This window comes from Salvelinus alpinus, chromosome 14 (assembly GCF_045679555.1).
Source record: "Salvelinus alpinus chromosome 14, SLU_Salpinus.1, whole genome shotgun sequence".
In the NCBI taxonomy this organism is placed as follows: domain Eukaryota; kingdom Metazoa; phylum Chordata; class Actinopteri; order Salmoniformes; family Salmonidae; genus Salvelinus; species Salvelinus alpinus.
In genome coordinates this window covers 33,659,570-33,675,961 of record NC_092099.1, presented here as the reverse complement: position 1 = coordinate 33,675,961, position 16,392 = coordinate 33,659,570, and the positions used below count along the sequence as shown (strand labels likewise).

General features: G+C 40.1%; 1 long non-coding RNA gene across 1 annotated transcript in view; it reads left to right on the top strand.

The window, feature by feature from the left end:
* Positions 1-11,160, top strand: part of LOC139538817 (uncharacterized) — a 64,695-nt gene extending 53,535 nt beyond the window's left edge. Inside the window, exons 2-4 of the long non-coding RNA XR_011667815.1 lie at positions 6,099-6,233; positions 6,392-7,232; positions 9,969-11,160. This is a non-coding gene — a long non-coding RNA (uncharacterized lncRNA). The remainder of the gene's footprint in view (positions 1-6,098; positions 6,234-6,391; positions 7,233-9,968) is intronic.
* The last annotated feature ends 5,232 nt before the right edge of the window (positions 11,161-16,392 follow it).

Below are 16,392 nucleotides of genomic sequence, written 5' to 3'. Positions count from 1 at the left end.
TCAAATACCTGGTCCATATATAGTTACAACTTTATCAATACGCTAAGAGCTAGTGTGCTCTTTAAAATATATTTCAATAAATAAAATTGACCAAATTCACCATGAAAGCTTTTCACAATTGCACAATAGTTTGGCACAGTGGAAGCATCATAATACCCATAAAACCTAGCGGTAAAACCCAGTAATGCTTCCAAGTTTTTTCACCAGTAATTTTTGCGTCTGGGATTTGAGAACTACGGTACTTCATATATAAGGTCTGTGTTTCGTGTAGGCTTACCCTGGTGTGACATGTTGACAAATAAAATACAATTATTTCATTCAACAAAGTTGATGGAAAATGGTCAATGGTTAGCTGTGTTACTGAATGTTGAAGGGACTTTTTTTTACTATGATGAATGTGTATGGCTATAATAACAACAACCAAAACTTAATCCCATTTAACAAGCTGAAATATCTTATCTCAGAATTAAAAGGGTTATATCCTACAGAGAATATAATTGTTGGGGGTGATTTCAACATGGCCCCAGATGAGTCAACTGATAGATATCCCCCCCAGATATTATGTGCATTATAATAGTCTTATCTCCAACTTTTGTGACTCTTATGCATTAATGGATGTGTGGATAGTTCAGAACCCAGCTATTAAGCAATTTTCATGGTTCAAACCCAATGGTCCCAGTAAATCAAGAATTGATTATTGACTTATTTCAAATAATTTAGCCACCTATGTCTGTAACACTTCCGTTTCAGCTTCTCCTCTCACATCTCTAGATTTAAAACCTACAATTCATAAATCTGGACATTTAACGCTGATTTTCTTATGGATGAGAGTTATGTGCGTACAGAAGTAAATGGGAATATCTCAAATTTAAGATATGCGAATTTTCTTTTAGTAAAAAGGTTTTTCAGTGTAAAAGACAGTCAGAGTTTGATTTGGTTAACGAAATCAATATATTTTGTAACAAGTCAGATTTGTCTGTTGATGACAAAAATAAGATAAAAATGTTACAATCCAAATTGGATGATGTTAACATAAAGAAGGCCAACAGATCAAAGGCAAAGTGGATAGGAGAAAAGAAAACACTTACTTTAGCAGACTTGAGGAAAGGAACGCTATAAATTCATAGTATGTTAATATAAAAGGTCAGAACCAAAGTTGATTGCTACAGAAATAATAAATATTTATACAGTTGAAGTCGGAAGTTTACACCTTAGCAAAATACATTTAAACTCAGTTTTTAACAATTCCTGACATTTAGTCCTAGTGAAAATTCCCTGTCTTAGGTCAGTTAGGATCACCACTTTATTTTAAGAATGTGAAATGTCAGAATAATAGCAGAGAGAATAATTAATTTCAGCTTTTATTTCTTTCATCACATTCCCAGTGGGTCAGAAGTTTACATACACTCAATTAGTATTTGGTAGCATTGCCTTTAAATTGTTTAACTTGGGTCAAACGTTTGGGTAGCCTTCCACAAGCTTCCCACAATAAGTTGGGTGAATTTTGGCCAATTCCTCCTGACAGAGCTGGTGTAACTGAGTCAGGTTTGTAGGCCTCCTTGCTCGCACATGCTTTTTCAGTTCTGCCCACAAATTTTCTATGGGATTGAGGTCAGGGCTTTGTGATGGCCACTCCAATACCTTGACTCTGTTGTCCTTAAGCCATTTTGCCACAACTTTGGAAGTATGCTTGGGGTCATTGTCCATTTGGAAGATCCATTTGCAACCAAGCTTTAACTTCCTGACTGATGTCTTGAGATGTTGCTTCAATATATCCACATCATTTTGTTTCCTCATGATACCATCTATTTTGTGAAGTGCACCAGTCCCTCCTGCAGCAAAGTACCCCCACAACATGATGCAGCCAACCCCGTGATTCACGTTTAGGATGGTGTTCTTCGGCTTGCAAGCCTCCTCCTTTTTCCTCCACACATAACGATGGTCATTATGGCCAAACAGTTCTATTTTTGTTTCATCAGACCAGAGGATATTTCTCCAAAAAGTACGATCTTTGTCCCCATGTGCTGTTGCAAACCGTAGTCTGGCTTTTTTATGGCGGTTTTGGAGCAGTGCTTCTTCCTTGCTGAGCGGCCTTTCAGGTTATGTCGATATAGGAGTCGTTTTACTGTGGATATGGATACTTTTGCACCTGTTCCCTCGCATCTTCACAGGGTCCTTTGCTGTTGTTCTGGGATTGATTTGCACTTTTCGCACCAAAGTATGTTCATCTCTAGGAGACAGAATGCGTCTCCTTCCTGAGCGGTATGATGGCTGCGTGGTCCCATGGTGTTTATACTTACGTACTATTGTTTGTACAGATGAACATGGTACCTTCAGGCATTTGGAAATTGCTCCCAAGGATGAACCAGACTTGTGGAGGTCTGCAAAAAAAATTCTGAGGTCTTGGCTGATTTCTTGATTTTCCCAAGATGTCAAGCAAAGAGGCACTGAGTTTGAAGGTAGGCTTTGAAATACATCAACGGGTACACCTCCAATTGACTCAAATTATGTCAATATCCAAAGCCATGACATCATTTTCTGGAATTTTCCAAGCTGTTTAAAGGCACAGTCAATTTAGTGTATGTAAACTTCTGACCCACTGGATTGTGATACAGTGAGTTAAAAGTGAAAATCTGTTTGTAAACAATTGTTGGAAAAATTACTTGTGTCATGCACAAAGTAGATGTCTTAACCGACTTGCCAAAACTATAGTTTGTTAACAAGACATTTGTGGAGAGGTTAAAAAATGAGTTTTAATGACTCCAACCTAAGTGTATGTAAACTTCAGACTTCAACTGTACATTTATATTCCTCATCCTACTCCCCCAATAACTGCAATGATTTTTTTTTTAAATTAAAAGCCATATTCCTACAATAGATTTAGAATTGAAAGAGTTTTGCGAGGCAGAGCTTCAGATCCTTGGTGTCCACATTTACATTTACATTTAAGTCATTTAGCAGACGCTCTTACAAATTGGTGCATTCACCTTATGATATCCAGTGGAACAACCACTTTACAATAGTGCATCTAACTCTTTTAAGGGGGGGGGGGGGGGGGGGGGGTTAGAAGGATTACTTTATCCTATCCTAAGTATTCCTTAAAGAGGTGGGGTTTCAGGTGTCTCCAGAAGGAGACACCTGAAACTATCACCAACAACTATCACCAACAAACTATCATGGTCCAAACACACCAAAACAGTCGGGCATGACAAAACCTATTCCCCCTCAGGAGACTGAAAAGATTTGGCATGGGTCCTCAGATCCTCAAAAGGTTCTACAGTTGCACCATCGAGAGCATCCTGACTGGTAGCATCACTGCCTGGTATGGCAACTGCTTGGCCTCCGACCGCAAGGCACTACAGAGGGTAGTGCATACGGCCCAGTAAATCACTGGGGCCAAGCTTCCTGCCATCCAGGACCTCTATGCCAGGCGGTGTCAGAGAAAGGCACTAAATTATCAAAGACTCCAGCCACCCTAGACATAGACTGTTCTCTCTGCTACCGTACGGCAAGCGGTACCGGAGCACCAAGTCTAGGTCCAAGAGGCTTCTAAACAGCTTCTACCCCCAGGCCATAAGACTACTGAACATCTAATCAAATGGCCACCCAGACTATTTGCATTGCCCCCCTTTTACACCGCTGCTACTCTCTGTTGTTGTTATCATCTATGCATAGTCACTTTAATAACTCTACCGACATGTACATATTACCTCAATGATAACAATGGCATAATATATTCAATATGCTGTGGGCTATTGTCTTTTAACAGTGTCGCTCAATTCATTCTGATCAACCACCCAATTACGACACACCCCTCACTATTGTCATTGGTTACAGTAATTGCACTGTTTGTCTACATAACCTGATTCAAGCATTCATGACATTACCCCGAAGGCGGTACAGTGAAGCTGAAACATTGGTGGTTTTTTACCCAATACATTACTGGGAGGTTATACATATGGAGTGTGTGACTCTCTTTATTTTTATACCGCTCCACGATTCAACATTAATCGTGTAATTCGACAAAGCTGTCCAATTTCACAATTTTTATACAGTATTGATACATTTGAGCTTATGGCCATACATGACCATCCATTCATTTCATTGCATAGGAAAGGGTGATGTTTTAAGACCATACAAGGATTGGAGCTTGAATGTTATTGATTTTGAATGTATGAATGAATGTATGAACTAATGTGGTTACAGTCTTTTCTCTGTGATATGGATGGCCTGTGGTTCAGTGTCCCCACTTTCTTTAAAAAAAATATAGGACGAATAGATTTCTTGCTTAGATGTAACTTCAATATTAACAAATTACCTGTGAAACTTTCTGCATTTCACCAACAAGTGTTATTATATTAGAAATTGGCATATAAAACACAACTTTACTCCACATAACACACCAATGTGGAATAATAGGTGTATTCTGTACCATAACAAGACCATATACTTTGAAGAATGGATGAACAAACATATTTGGTCTGTTACAGCTCTTTTACATGAAAGTGGTAATATCCTCCGCTATAATGATTTTATGATAAAACATGACTTTCCTTGTTGCCCTAAGCAATACTGTACAGTCATAAATGCTATTTCTTCTAGTCTTGTACTGCTGGTGAAAGGTGATGTTATGTTCAGATGTCTCTCCTTGCCTACTGCCTTTGTATATAGATGGCTGTTGTTTGTGGGATAAGAAGTGTAACAATAAACATGTTAGAAGAAAAAAAACAAAACAGCTAAAAAATCAATTATATCTGTCCATTTTTTGATGTATCTGTAACAAAGAAAATAAGAACAAAATATTTATCTTTCCCTATAACAACCAAGGCCAAAGGGAATCATTTAAAAATTGTAAATTATATTTATCCATCAAATGAATTTTAAAGATCAAAATTCAATGTAAAGCGTAATGACTGTATATTTTGTGGGAATGACATTGAAGCTACTGAACATATTTTATTGTAATCATATTACCACATTCTGGGTGGAGTTACATGATTTATTAATTTCAAAGAATATTAATATTGACAAGTTCACATAAAATTTGGTTTATTTCAAGATGATAACGATTTCAATTTCCTGGTCAATAATATAATTGTTTTAGACAAATTATTTGTACACAAATGTAGATTTTTGAAGACTACCCCCTTATTATTGATTTTTTAAGTTAGCTTGATATTTTTGTGCAATCATTAAGATTTGTTAAAAACAAACATGTCCTGAAACGCAGTGCTGCCTTTGATACATACAAGCTGATATGATATGTATAATTGAATGTACAGTATAAGACCTCTGACGTTTGTTTTTGTGTATATATATATATATATATATACACACAGTGGGGCAAAAAAGTATTTAGTCAGCCACCAATTGTGCAAGTTCTCCCACTTAAAAAGATGAGAGAGGCCTGTAATTTTCATCATAGGTACACTTCAACTATGACAGACAAAATGAGGAAAAAAAATCCAGAAAATCACATTGTGATTTTAATTTTGTTTCTGGTGTCCTTTGACAGCTCTTTGGTCTTGGCCATAGTGGAGTTTGGAGTGTGACTGTTTGAGGTTGTGGACAGGTGTCTTTTATACTGATAACAAGTTCAAACAGGTGCCATTTAATACAGGCAACGAGTGGAGGACAGAGGAGTCTCTTAAAGAAGAAGTTACAGGTCTGTGAGAGCCAGAAATCTTGCTTGTTTGTAGGTGACCAAATACTAATTTTCCACCATAATTTGCAAATCAATTCATAAAAAATCCTACAATGTGATTTTCTGGATTTTTTTTCCTCATTTTGTCTGTCATAGTTGAAGTGTACCTATGATGAAAATTACAGGCCTCTCTCATCTTTTTAAGTGGGAGAACTTGCACAATTGGTGGCTGACTAAATACTTTTTTGCCCCACTGTATGTGTGCTTGGTTATGTTCTTTACAAAATATGCATTTTGAATGTATTATTCAAGTGTCGTATATGTTTGAACAATTTTAAGTTTAATAATAAAAAAATATATATATATATTTTTTTACTCTCAACCACCGATGGGTGGTAACTTAATGTCGCTGCAGTAGTCATTGATCAAATTTCAGCGTTTTTCCCCCCTTCAGGTCGTCAACTGTCTGTGACTCCACTGTTATCAACTGCACGTGAAGAACATAATCAAAGGATTTGCTGCTATGTCTGAAAAATCTGAGGTTGATTTAACCGGAGCTAAGCAAAACCACGGCGTATGGCTAGTAAAGGTTTGTTGCCTAAAATGTATTTGAACGATAAGTCATATCCATAAACATATTGGTCACACTTGTCAGTTTTCTTGAGGACCTAGCCTAGTATTTAGCTAGCTAAACTACAGTACCACCTCTTCCCCGGTCTCTTTTTCACTTTTGTTTTACCTGATCAGGTTTCCAGTACCTAGCCCAGCAGTGCGCCAACGCGTCAGGAAAATGAGAGGTTGGAAAGTAAGAACTGGCCTTTGGCTACAACTCCACATTTGTTCTTTACAGAAAACATGATGTATTTTCAGAGGGCTCCAACAATGCCAAAAAGAGAAATGTTGAATTCTGCAGTAGACATCATGCTCAATTGGGTAGTTGGTGATGTTGCATGTAAATAGGTCTTAATGTCTTAGCTGACTAATCTCAACTCCATGGTGAAGGACGTTTCTGGTGGAGTTCATCAAAACTTCCATCACCATGGTGTTGAGTTTAGTCAGTTATCAATGTCCTAAATTCTGTAACATGTTTTTTTCAGGAGTCAGTTGTCTAATGAGAAAATGTGTGTAGTCTGTTGTAGTTTCCTTTTTGTATTTTGTCCAACAGGAAACAAGGAAAAGCAGATGTAAGTCTGGTACTTGTCACCACATGGTGTCACTGTAAACCCATACACTGTTCCTCATCCTCTAATACCTCCAACTTTTGGAAGTATTCTAGAAAACACTAGCTGTATTATTGGATATAAGTTGAATTATTGGATGTCATGTTTATATATTCATAGAATATTATTAGTTGAATCAGACGTGTTACTGCTTGGTTGGAACAAAAGCCTGCACCCATGCTGAGATGTTAGCTGATTCATGGGTCTGTGGTGTGTCCCTCGGGTGTCGTTCACACTGAATGAGGACCTGACCAGCCTGTCTGCATTTGGGGAGAAGGCAGCATCGGTACGAGCCCCACGGGACCATCCAATGACCATGCACAGTGTAGGGGGAAAGACTCTGGCTGTGTTCACTGAAAGCTCTGCAGGTAACAGTCAACTGCCCTGCTCTAATACTGGTAAAACACCATGGCGGTATGGTTAATTTGAGTTGACGCAATATGCTGCATCAGTTGATTAATCATAAATAATCAAGAAATGAAACTCCTTGAGATTAATCAGATTAGATTTGGGTGTCCTGCTCAAGAACTCTCTTTGACATGTCATGGAGAAATGGAGAGATTTATAATCAAGACTTCTCATTTGGCTTATTTCATTTTACTTGTCTTGAAAAACTGTAGCTGAAATGTCAACAAAAGCCTATTTTATACTCTCCTGATTTTGCCTTGCTCTATTGTGTACAGAGTTATTACGATTACTCTAACACACTGATTTTATTTTATCACAATTTCTTAATTGTATTTAAACATTTCATCCCATAAAATAGATTTACCCAACTTTAAAACAGCCTACTGTAACACTTAACGCCTTCTCATGTGCGTACAGTGTCAGCACATGCACCCACATGTACAACTACACACACCCACATAGTGTCAGCACATGCACCCACATGTACAACTACACACACCCACATAGTGTCAGCACATGCACCCACATGTACAACTACACACACCCACATAGTGTCAGCACATGCACCCACATGTACAACTACACACACCCACATACTGTACATGTATTATAATGATCTGTTGAATGATTTTCAGAAAGAACACAGAATGGGAACATCCATAGGCGCAAATATATCGACGTATACACACACAGAGCGCTAATTGCGTCTGTTAATGATGTCATTCCTACAGAAGCCATGCACGGAATATCAGTAGTAGTTGGTTCATGTAATTTCATATGTAAGTGTTTTATTTTTTTTGTGCTTAGTGCCCAACTCTGGCATGCAGCAGGTATTGATTAAGTGGTTGCTTAGCAACAAGCTTCGCTACAGAAGCAGTGAATAGGCTCAGCTGTACTGTACTGTTAGAAAGCCATTCATTTCTCTCCCTCATCCCTCCTGCTCTCTCCTTCTCCCTCTAATTCTCTGCCAACCCCCATGCTCTCTCTCTCTTTTTCACTGTCAGCCCTCCTGCTCTCTCTCTCTCTCTCTCTTAACCCTCCTGAAAGGAAATTGGTCAGGGGTGAAACTACAGTGCCAGTCAAAAGTTTGGACACACCTACTCATTCAAGTTATTTTATTTTTTACATTGTAGAATAACATTAAAGACATCAAAACTATAAAATAACACGTATGGAATCATGTAGTAACCAAAAAAAAGTGTTAAACAATTCAAAATATATTTTATATTTGAGATTCTTCAAAGTAGCCACCTATTGCCTTGATGACAGCTTTGCACACTCTTGGCATTCTCTCAACCAGCTTCATGAGGTAGTCAACTGGAATGCATTTCAATTAACAGGTGTTAATGCGCTTGAGCCAATCAGTTGTGTTGTGACAAGGTAGGGGTGGTATACAGAAGATAGCCCTATTTGGTAAAAGACCAAGTCCATATTATGGCAAGAAGTTCAAATAAGCAAAGAGAAACGACAGTCCATCATTACTTTAAGACATGAAGGACAGTGATTTCGGAAAATTTCAAGAACTTTAGAAGTTTCTTCAAGTGCAGTCGCAGAAACCATCAAGCTCTCATGAGAAACGCCACTGGAAAGGAAGACCCAGAGTTACCTCTGCTGCAGGGGATGTTCATTAGAGTTACCAGCCTAAAAAATTGCAGGCCAAATAAATGCTTCAGAGAGTTCAAGTAACCGACACATCTCAACATCAACTGTTCAGAGGAGAGTGCGTGAATCAGGCCTTCATGGTCTAATTGCTGCAAAGAAACCACTTCTAAAGGACACCAATAATAATAAGAGACTTGCTTGGTCCAAGAAACACGAGCAATGGACATTAGACCGGTCAAAATCTGTCCTTTGCTCTGATGAGTCCAAATGTGAGATTTTTGGTTCCAACCGCTGTGTCTTTGTGAGACGCAGCGTAGGTGAACGGATGATCTCCGTTATAATATGGCCGGTGCCAGTAAACGTCTGCAAAAAAGTGTAATTAAATTGTTTCCAGGAGAGCTGGTTAGGTTGTTTTCATGTTATCCAGAGGGAAACAAATCATTGGCCAGAGTGTCAAGTGTGCACTCCGAGAGCGAAACAAGATGGGTAGGGCTAAAGCTTATTAAGATGGTGTGAACGATGCTGAATGGGTGTAGACGAAGAGCTCTTCACTAGATACCAAAACATTCAAAGGCCATTTTCTCGAAATTGAGTTTACAAGTTGATTAACTTTCAAAGCAGAATTACTTTCCCATTGTTCCTCAAATGCTGTGTATGATATACAATGTTGTAGCTCTGAGTCTATACTTGTAAAAATGTAAAAAAACACCATTTCACATTTTGCTACATAGGAGGGAATCCAGGTGGTGAGTCACATATTGGGAACTCCTTTAAGCCTGTTGGAAAAGCATTCCAGGTGAAGCTGGTTGAGAGAATGTTTAGAGTGTGCAAAGCTGTCAAGGCAAAGGGTGGCTACTTTGAAGAATCTCAAATATAAAATATATTTTGATTTGTTTAACACTTTTTTTTGTTACTACATGATTCCATATGTGCTATTTCATTAGTTTTGATGTTCACTATTATTCTAAATAAGGCAGGCAGTTATACAGTCAGCTGCCTGGTCTCTGTGTGAACATTTTCTACTGATTATTACTTGCAACACGTGCATCCTTTGTGAGAGAGCAAAGCAGAGGGTGACATTGTCTCTCTTCCAGGACACGAATGGATCTCTGAGCAACAATTACTTTTCCTGCCTGAACAATATGCTGCTGCTGGCTGGATGATGTCCACATGGACCTGGGCTGGTAGCTTTCACACCAATCTCAGCAAATCCACCCAGCCTCTCAGCTGATCAGACGCTACATACATCTTCTATTCCAGCACCAGCAGGACATGATTTAACTAGACAACTAATCACCAAACCTTGGGTTGAGTTGAATGAAGTGCTCTATCTAGAGCTGGGTGGGAGAAACACTGTTAGACTGTTGTAGATGAGTAGAGACAGGGTCAGTAGGAGAGGGCAGGTAACAAGCCGTCTGCCCTCCCACCCACCTAGGCCCTGACCTTGGCTTCTCCTCTCATTACAGACATGGACAGAACCGACAGGAGCACAGCTCTCGGCCTGACAACCGTCACATGATCGCTCCAGTAGAGACAGATAAGAGAGCAGGTCTGAGGGGGATGAATCAATGGCAAAAATCCTGTGATTCACTCCCAGTGCTGAGAGGTGTTCGGGTGGAATGCTCAGTGATTCGCACAGGGAGTTGGACTGAAGACACACAGCCGACCCAGACGGCTACATTTCCTACAAGCTGCCTCAGATCCTGCCTCACAGAGCTAGAGGCTCGGCAAAGACACACTCCAACCCTGAAGAACATTAGCAACAGTAGCAATGCGCATGCCCCACCCACCTGAGGATCTGTCTTTTTCAGGCATCTATTTTCTGTGTTTGAGGGGTGCAAAATCCATTTGTCAGTTAAATCTCACTGGATTGATTGCTTTCATTTTGTTGCTGCGACTATTTCATTCCCTAGCTTGTGCCCATCATTTTTTCCCATTCAATTTGTGTCCACAGAAATGTTTGTAACACCCTGTCAAGCACACCCCGGTAATGGCTGAAATGGGCTAAATGGAATACATTGTCTTTCCGTTGTATCTATAAAAACACTAAAGCTTCATCTGGGATTTAACGCACCGTCTCGACACTTACATCACAAGAAAGAGCACTTTTTTTGATGGGTGTTAATTGTTTGGGCAATTGAAAAAAAGTAATAATTTAGTGCAGTTGAAATGTTTACAAATTAAATGAGTTAAAAGTAACGTCCGAAAATGAATACGCAGATTATAGTGATATTATGTCTAATCTCTCAAACAATGTAAAGTAGGGTTCGGCGGTATGCAGACTTTCATATCGTTTCTGTACCATATCTGGGTATATGTTAATACAGAATGTACAATGGGCGTTATTTAATTTTGTAATTACATTTTTTTTTTTTACGACACACAAAACTATTTAGGCAACAGGGACCTTGATCCAGGAGGGGATTGAATTCATAGAATTAGGAACTACAATACTTCTCTGAACAAAATTATAACACACATGCAACAATTTCAAACATTTTACTGAGTTACAGTTCATATAAGGAAATCAGTAAATTGAAACATTTATTAGGCCGTCACCTATGGATTTCACATGACTGGGAATACAGATATGCATCTGTTGGTTACAGATACCTTTAAAAAAAAGCTAGGGGCAAGGATCAGATAACCAGTCAGTATCTGGTGTTACCACCATTTGCTTCATGCAGTGCGACACATCTCCTTCACATAGAGTTGATCAGGCCGTTGATTGTGGCCTGTGGAATGTTGTCACACTCATCTTCAAATGGCAGTGTGAAGTTGCTGATATTGGCAGGAACTGGAACACGGTGTCGTACACGTCGCTCCAGAGCATCCCAAACATGCTCAATGGGTGACATGTCTGGTGAGTATGCAGGCCAATGGAAGAACTGGGATATTTTCAGCTTTCAGGAATTGTGTACAGACCCTAGCTCAGTGGTTCTTAACCTGGGTTCGATCGAACCCCAGGGGTTCGGTGAGTCAGTCTCAGGGGTTCGGCGGAGGTCAAGACACACATCCGACTCATATGATTCGTGATGACACGCCCCGCTTGGCCATCATTGGCTGCAGGTGATCACGCTACATCGCTTGGCCTATCTGTGCTGCAGGGAATTTGGTGCGCTCAGTAGTCGACTTGTGACTGTCGTGATGGTACGTCTTGTGATTTCTTTCTTAATATTTTAATCCCTTCATACTTACTATGTCGAGCAAAAAAAGAAAGTGGTCGGACGAATATGTACAATATGGATTCACATGTATAACGGAACGTGATGGGAGTCAGCGTCCTAACTGCATGATTTGCAATGCCAAGTTGAGCAATTCTAGTCTAGCACCGGCAAAACTAAGAGAACACTTCCTTAAGCTGCATGGAGATGGAAAATACAAGAACACAACGCTCGCTGAATTCAAGGTGAAGAGAGCCAGATTCGATGAAAAGGCTACTCTGCCTGTTCTCGGCTTTGTACCCATCAACAAACCGATCCTCACAGCATCGTACGAAGTTGCTTACCTGATCGCAAAGCAGGGCAAACCACACACCATTGGTGAAACACTCATAAAACCAGCTGTGTTGAAGATGGCGAATATCATGCTGGGAAAAGAGGCTGAAGTTAAGTTATCCCAAATTCCTCTTTCAAATGACACCATCAGCGACAGAATAGAGGACATGAGCAAAGACATCTTGGCTCAAGTAGTTGCAGATCTGATTTCAAGCCCGGCAAAATTCAGCCTTCAACTCGACGAGACCACAGACGTTTCCAATCTAAGCCAGCTTGCTGTATTTGTGCGCTATGTGAAAGACGACGTGATAAAGGAAGATTTTTTATTTTGTAAGCCTCTTACAACAACAACTAAGGCAGCCGATGTGAAGAAACTTGTGGATGACTTTTTCAAAGACAACAATCTTTCGTGGGATATGGTTTCTGCAGTTTGTTCGCACGGAGCTCCAGTCATGCTGGGAAGAAAGTCTGGTTTTGGTGCGCTAGTGAAAGCCGATGCACCACACATCATTGTTACGCATTGTATTCTGCACAGGCATGCGTTGGAAACAAAAACCTTGCCTCCAAAACTGGCAGAAATATTAAAAATTGTAGTGGAATGCGTGAACTATGTGCGAACTAGTGCTCTGAGGCACCGCATCTTCAGTGAGCTGTGTAAAGAAATGGGCTCTGAATTCGAGGTACTTCTGTACCATTCTAACGTTCGGTGGTTATCCCGGGGACAGGTGCTGAATCCTGTTTTTGCCGTGCGTGTGGAATTAGCCCTGTTTTTGCAAGAGCACCAACATTGTCATGCAGATTGCTTCAAAAATTCTCAGTTCATTCTCATTTTAGCGTATATGGCTGATATCTTCGCAGCTCTCAATCATCTCAATCAAAAGATGCAGGGCGGTGGAGTCAACATCATCGAAGCGGAGGAAAACCTGAAGGCTTTTCAAAAAAAGCTACCGTTATGGAAACGACGAACAGAGAACGATAACTTCGCAAACTTTCCCCTGCTGGACGACTGTGTAAGTAAGATCTGGAATGTATCTGGAATCGGAGACATTTCTGTACCCGCGGAACTGAAGCAAGCAATTGCCACGCACTTAGATGAGCTTGCAAAGTCTCTCGACGGATACTTCCCTACAAGAGAGTCATATCCAGCATGGGTGAGACAGCCGTCCACGTTTAGTGTTGAGACAACAGATGTCAATGATGACTACCTCGATGAAATCATTGAAATTCAGCAGAGCCAGGTTCAACAGCAACTCTTCTGAACAACAACGCTTTCAACGTTTTGGTGTCAACAAATGGTAACGTACCCTGTTATTGCTAAGAAAGCTCTGGAGATTTTCATACCGTTTGTTACAACATATCTTTGCGAGCAATCCTTTTCGAGGATGCTGGACATAAAAACGAAGAAAAGGAACAGACTTTGTTGTGAAAATGACATGAGAGTGGCACTTGCCAAGGTGAAGCCGCGCATTTCTGAACTGGTCTCTGAAAGACAACAGCAGAAGTGATTTGCAGTAAATATGATTTACAATGATTTGCAGTAAATATTCATTATTATGTTTTTGTTTTTGTGTGAAAATCATGTTTTGATGATTTTGTTCTTTGAACACACGGTGTTGATGTTGATGCACGGTTCATTTTGTGCACCAGTAAAATATATACCTATGTTTTGAATTTGAAAAAATCATATTTTATTTTTCCAATTAATAAGAAGGGTTCGGTGAATGCGCATATGAGACTGGTGGGGTTCAGTACCTCCAACAAGGTTAAGAACCACTGCCCTAGCTACACGGGGCTGTGCATTATCATGCTGTAACACCAGGCGATGGCAGAAAATGAATGGCACGACAATGGGCCTCAGGATCTCGTCACGGTATCTGTACATTCAAATTGCCATCGATAAAATGCAATTGTGTTTGTTGTCCGTACCTTATGCCTGCTCAACCCCACCGCCACATGGGGCACTCTGTTTACAACGTTGATATCAGCAAACGGCTTGCCCACATGACACCATACCCGCCATCTGCCAGGTACATTTGAAACCGGGATTCATCCGTGAAGAGCACACTTCTCCAGCGTGTCAGTGGCCATCGAAGGTGAGCATTGGCCCACTGAATTCGATTACGATGCCAAACTACAGTGAAGTCAAGACCTTGGTGAGGATGATGAGCATACAGATGAGCTTCCCTGAGACGGTTTCTGACAGTTTGTGCAGAAATTATTTGGTTGGCAAACCCACAGTTTCATCAGCTGTCCGGGTGGCTGGTCTCAGACAATCCTGCAGGTGAAGAAGCCAGATGTGAAGGTCCTGGGCTTGCGTGGTTACACGTAGTCTGCAGTTGTGAGGCCGGTTGGACGTACTGCCAAATTCTCTAAAACAACGGCTTATGGTAGAGAAATTAACATTAAATTCTCTGTCAACAGCTCTGGTGGACATCCCTGCAGTCATCATGCCAATTGCACTCTCTCTCAAAACTTGATACATCTGTGGCATTGTGTTGTGTGACAAAACTGAACATTTTAGTGGCCTTTAATTGTCCCCAGCACAAGGTGCACCTTTAATGATCATGCTGTTTAATCAGCCTCTTGATATGCCACAACTGTCAGGTGGATGGATTATCTTGGCAAAGGAGAAATGCTCACCAAGAGGGATGTAAACAAATGTGGATTTCGAAATACCCCGGTATATCGCCCCAGCCTAAGGTATATCGCCCCAGTCGAATATCAAGTATGTTTAGATAGATGTAATTTAGAGTTAAGCGTGTTGATTTTTTTATCATCTGAGGGTTTCCTGCTATTGACACACTTTTTGAATTAAGCAAGAGAATGTGACAACCCTAATTAATGAGGCCGTCTAGACAACACAGGTAGGGTAGACAGAGACAGGTGTTTGGTGGTTGCAGCCCTGGTCCACCCCTTTATGTTAATGTAATCATATATGCGAATACACCTGGTGTATTTATGCAAATTAGATACATATGATACCCTTATTTTAACATGAAAAAATACCTGATAGAATAAGAAAATATATACAGTTGAAGTTGGAAGTCTACATACACTTAGATTGGAGTCATTAAAACTAATTTTTCAACCACTCCACAAATTTCTTGTTAACAAACTATAGTTTTGGCAAGTCAGTTAGGACATCTACTTTGTGCATGACAAGTAATTTTTCCAACAATTGTTTACAGACATAATATTTCACTTATAATTCAAAGTATCACAATTACAGTGGGTCAGAAGTTTACATACACTAAGTTGACTGTGCATTTAAACAGCTTGGAAAATTCCAGAAAATGATGTTTTGACTTTAGAAGCTTATGATAGGCAAATGTTTATTTTTTTATTTCACCATATAGGCTAGTTCAGAACAAGTTCTCATTTACAACTCCGACCTGGCCAAGATAAAGCAAAGCAGTGCGACAAACAACAACACAGAGTTACACATGGAATAAACAAACATACAGTCAATAATACAATAGAGAAAGTCTATATACAGTGTGTGATAATGAGGTAGGATAAGGGAGGTAAGGCAATAAATAGGCCATAGTGGCGAAAGAATTACAATATAGCAATTAAACACTGGAGAGATAGATGTGCAGAAGATGAGTATGCAAGTAGAGATACTGGGGTGCAAAGGACCAAAATAAATAGAAGTATGGGGATGAGGTAGTTGGATGAGCTATTTACACATGTGCTATGTACAGGTGCGGTAATCTATGAGCTGCTCTGACAGCTGGTGCTTAAAGTTAGTGAGGGAGATATGAGTCTCCAGCTTCAGTGATTTTTGCAGTTTGTTCCAGTCATTGGCAGCAGAGAACTGGAAGGAAAGGCGGCCAAAGTAGGAATTGGCTTTGGGGGTGACCAGTGAAATATACCTGCTGGAGCGCGTGCTATGGGTGCGTGCTGCTATGGTGACCAGTGAACTGAGATAAGGCGGGGCTTTACCTAGCAAATACTTAAAGATGACCTGGAGCCAGTGGGTTTGGCGACGAATATGAAGCGAGGGCCAGCCAACGAGAGC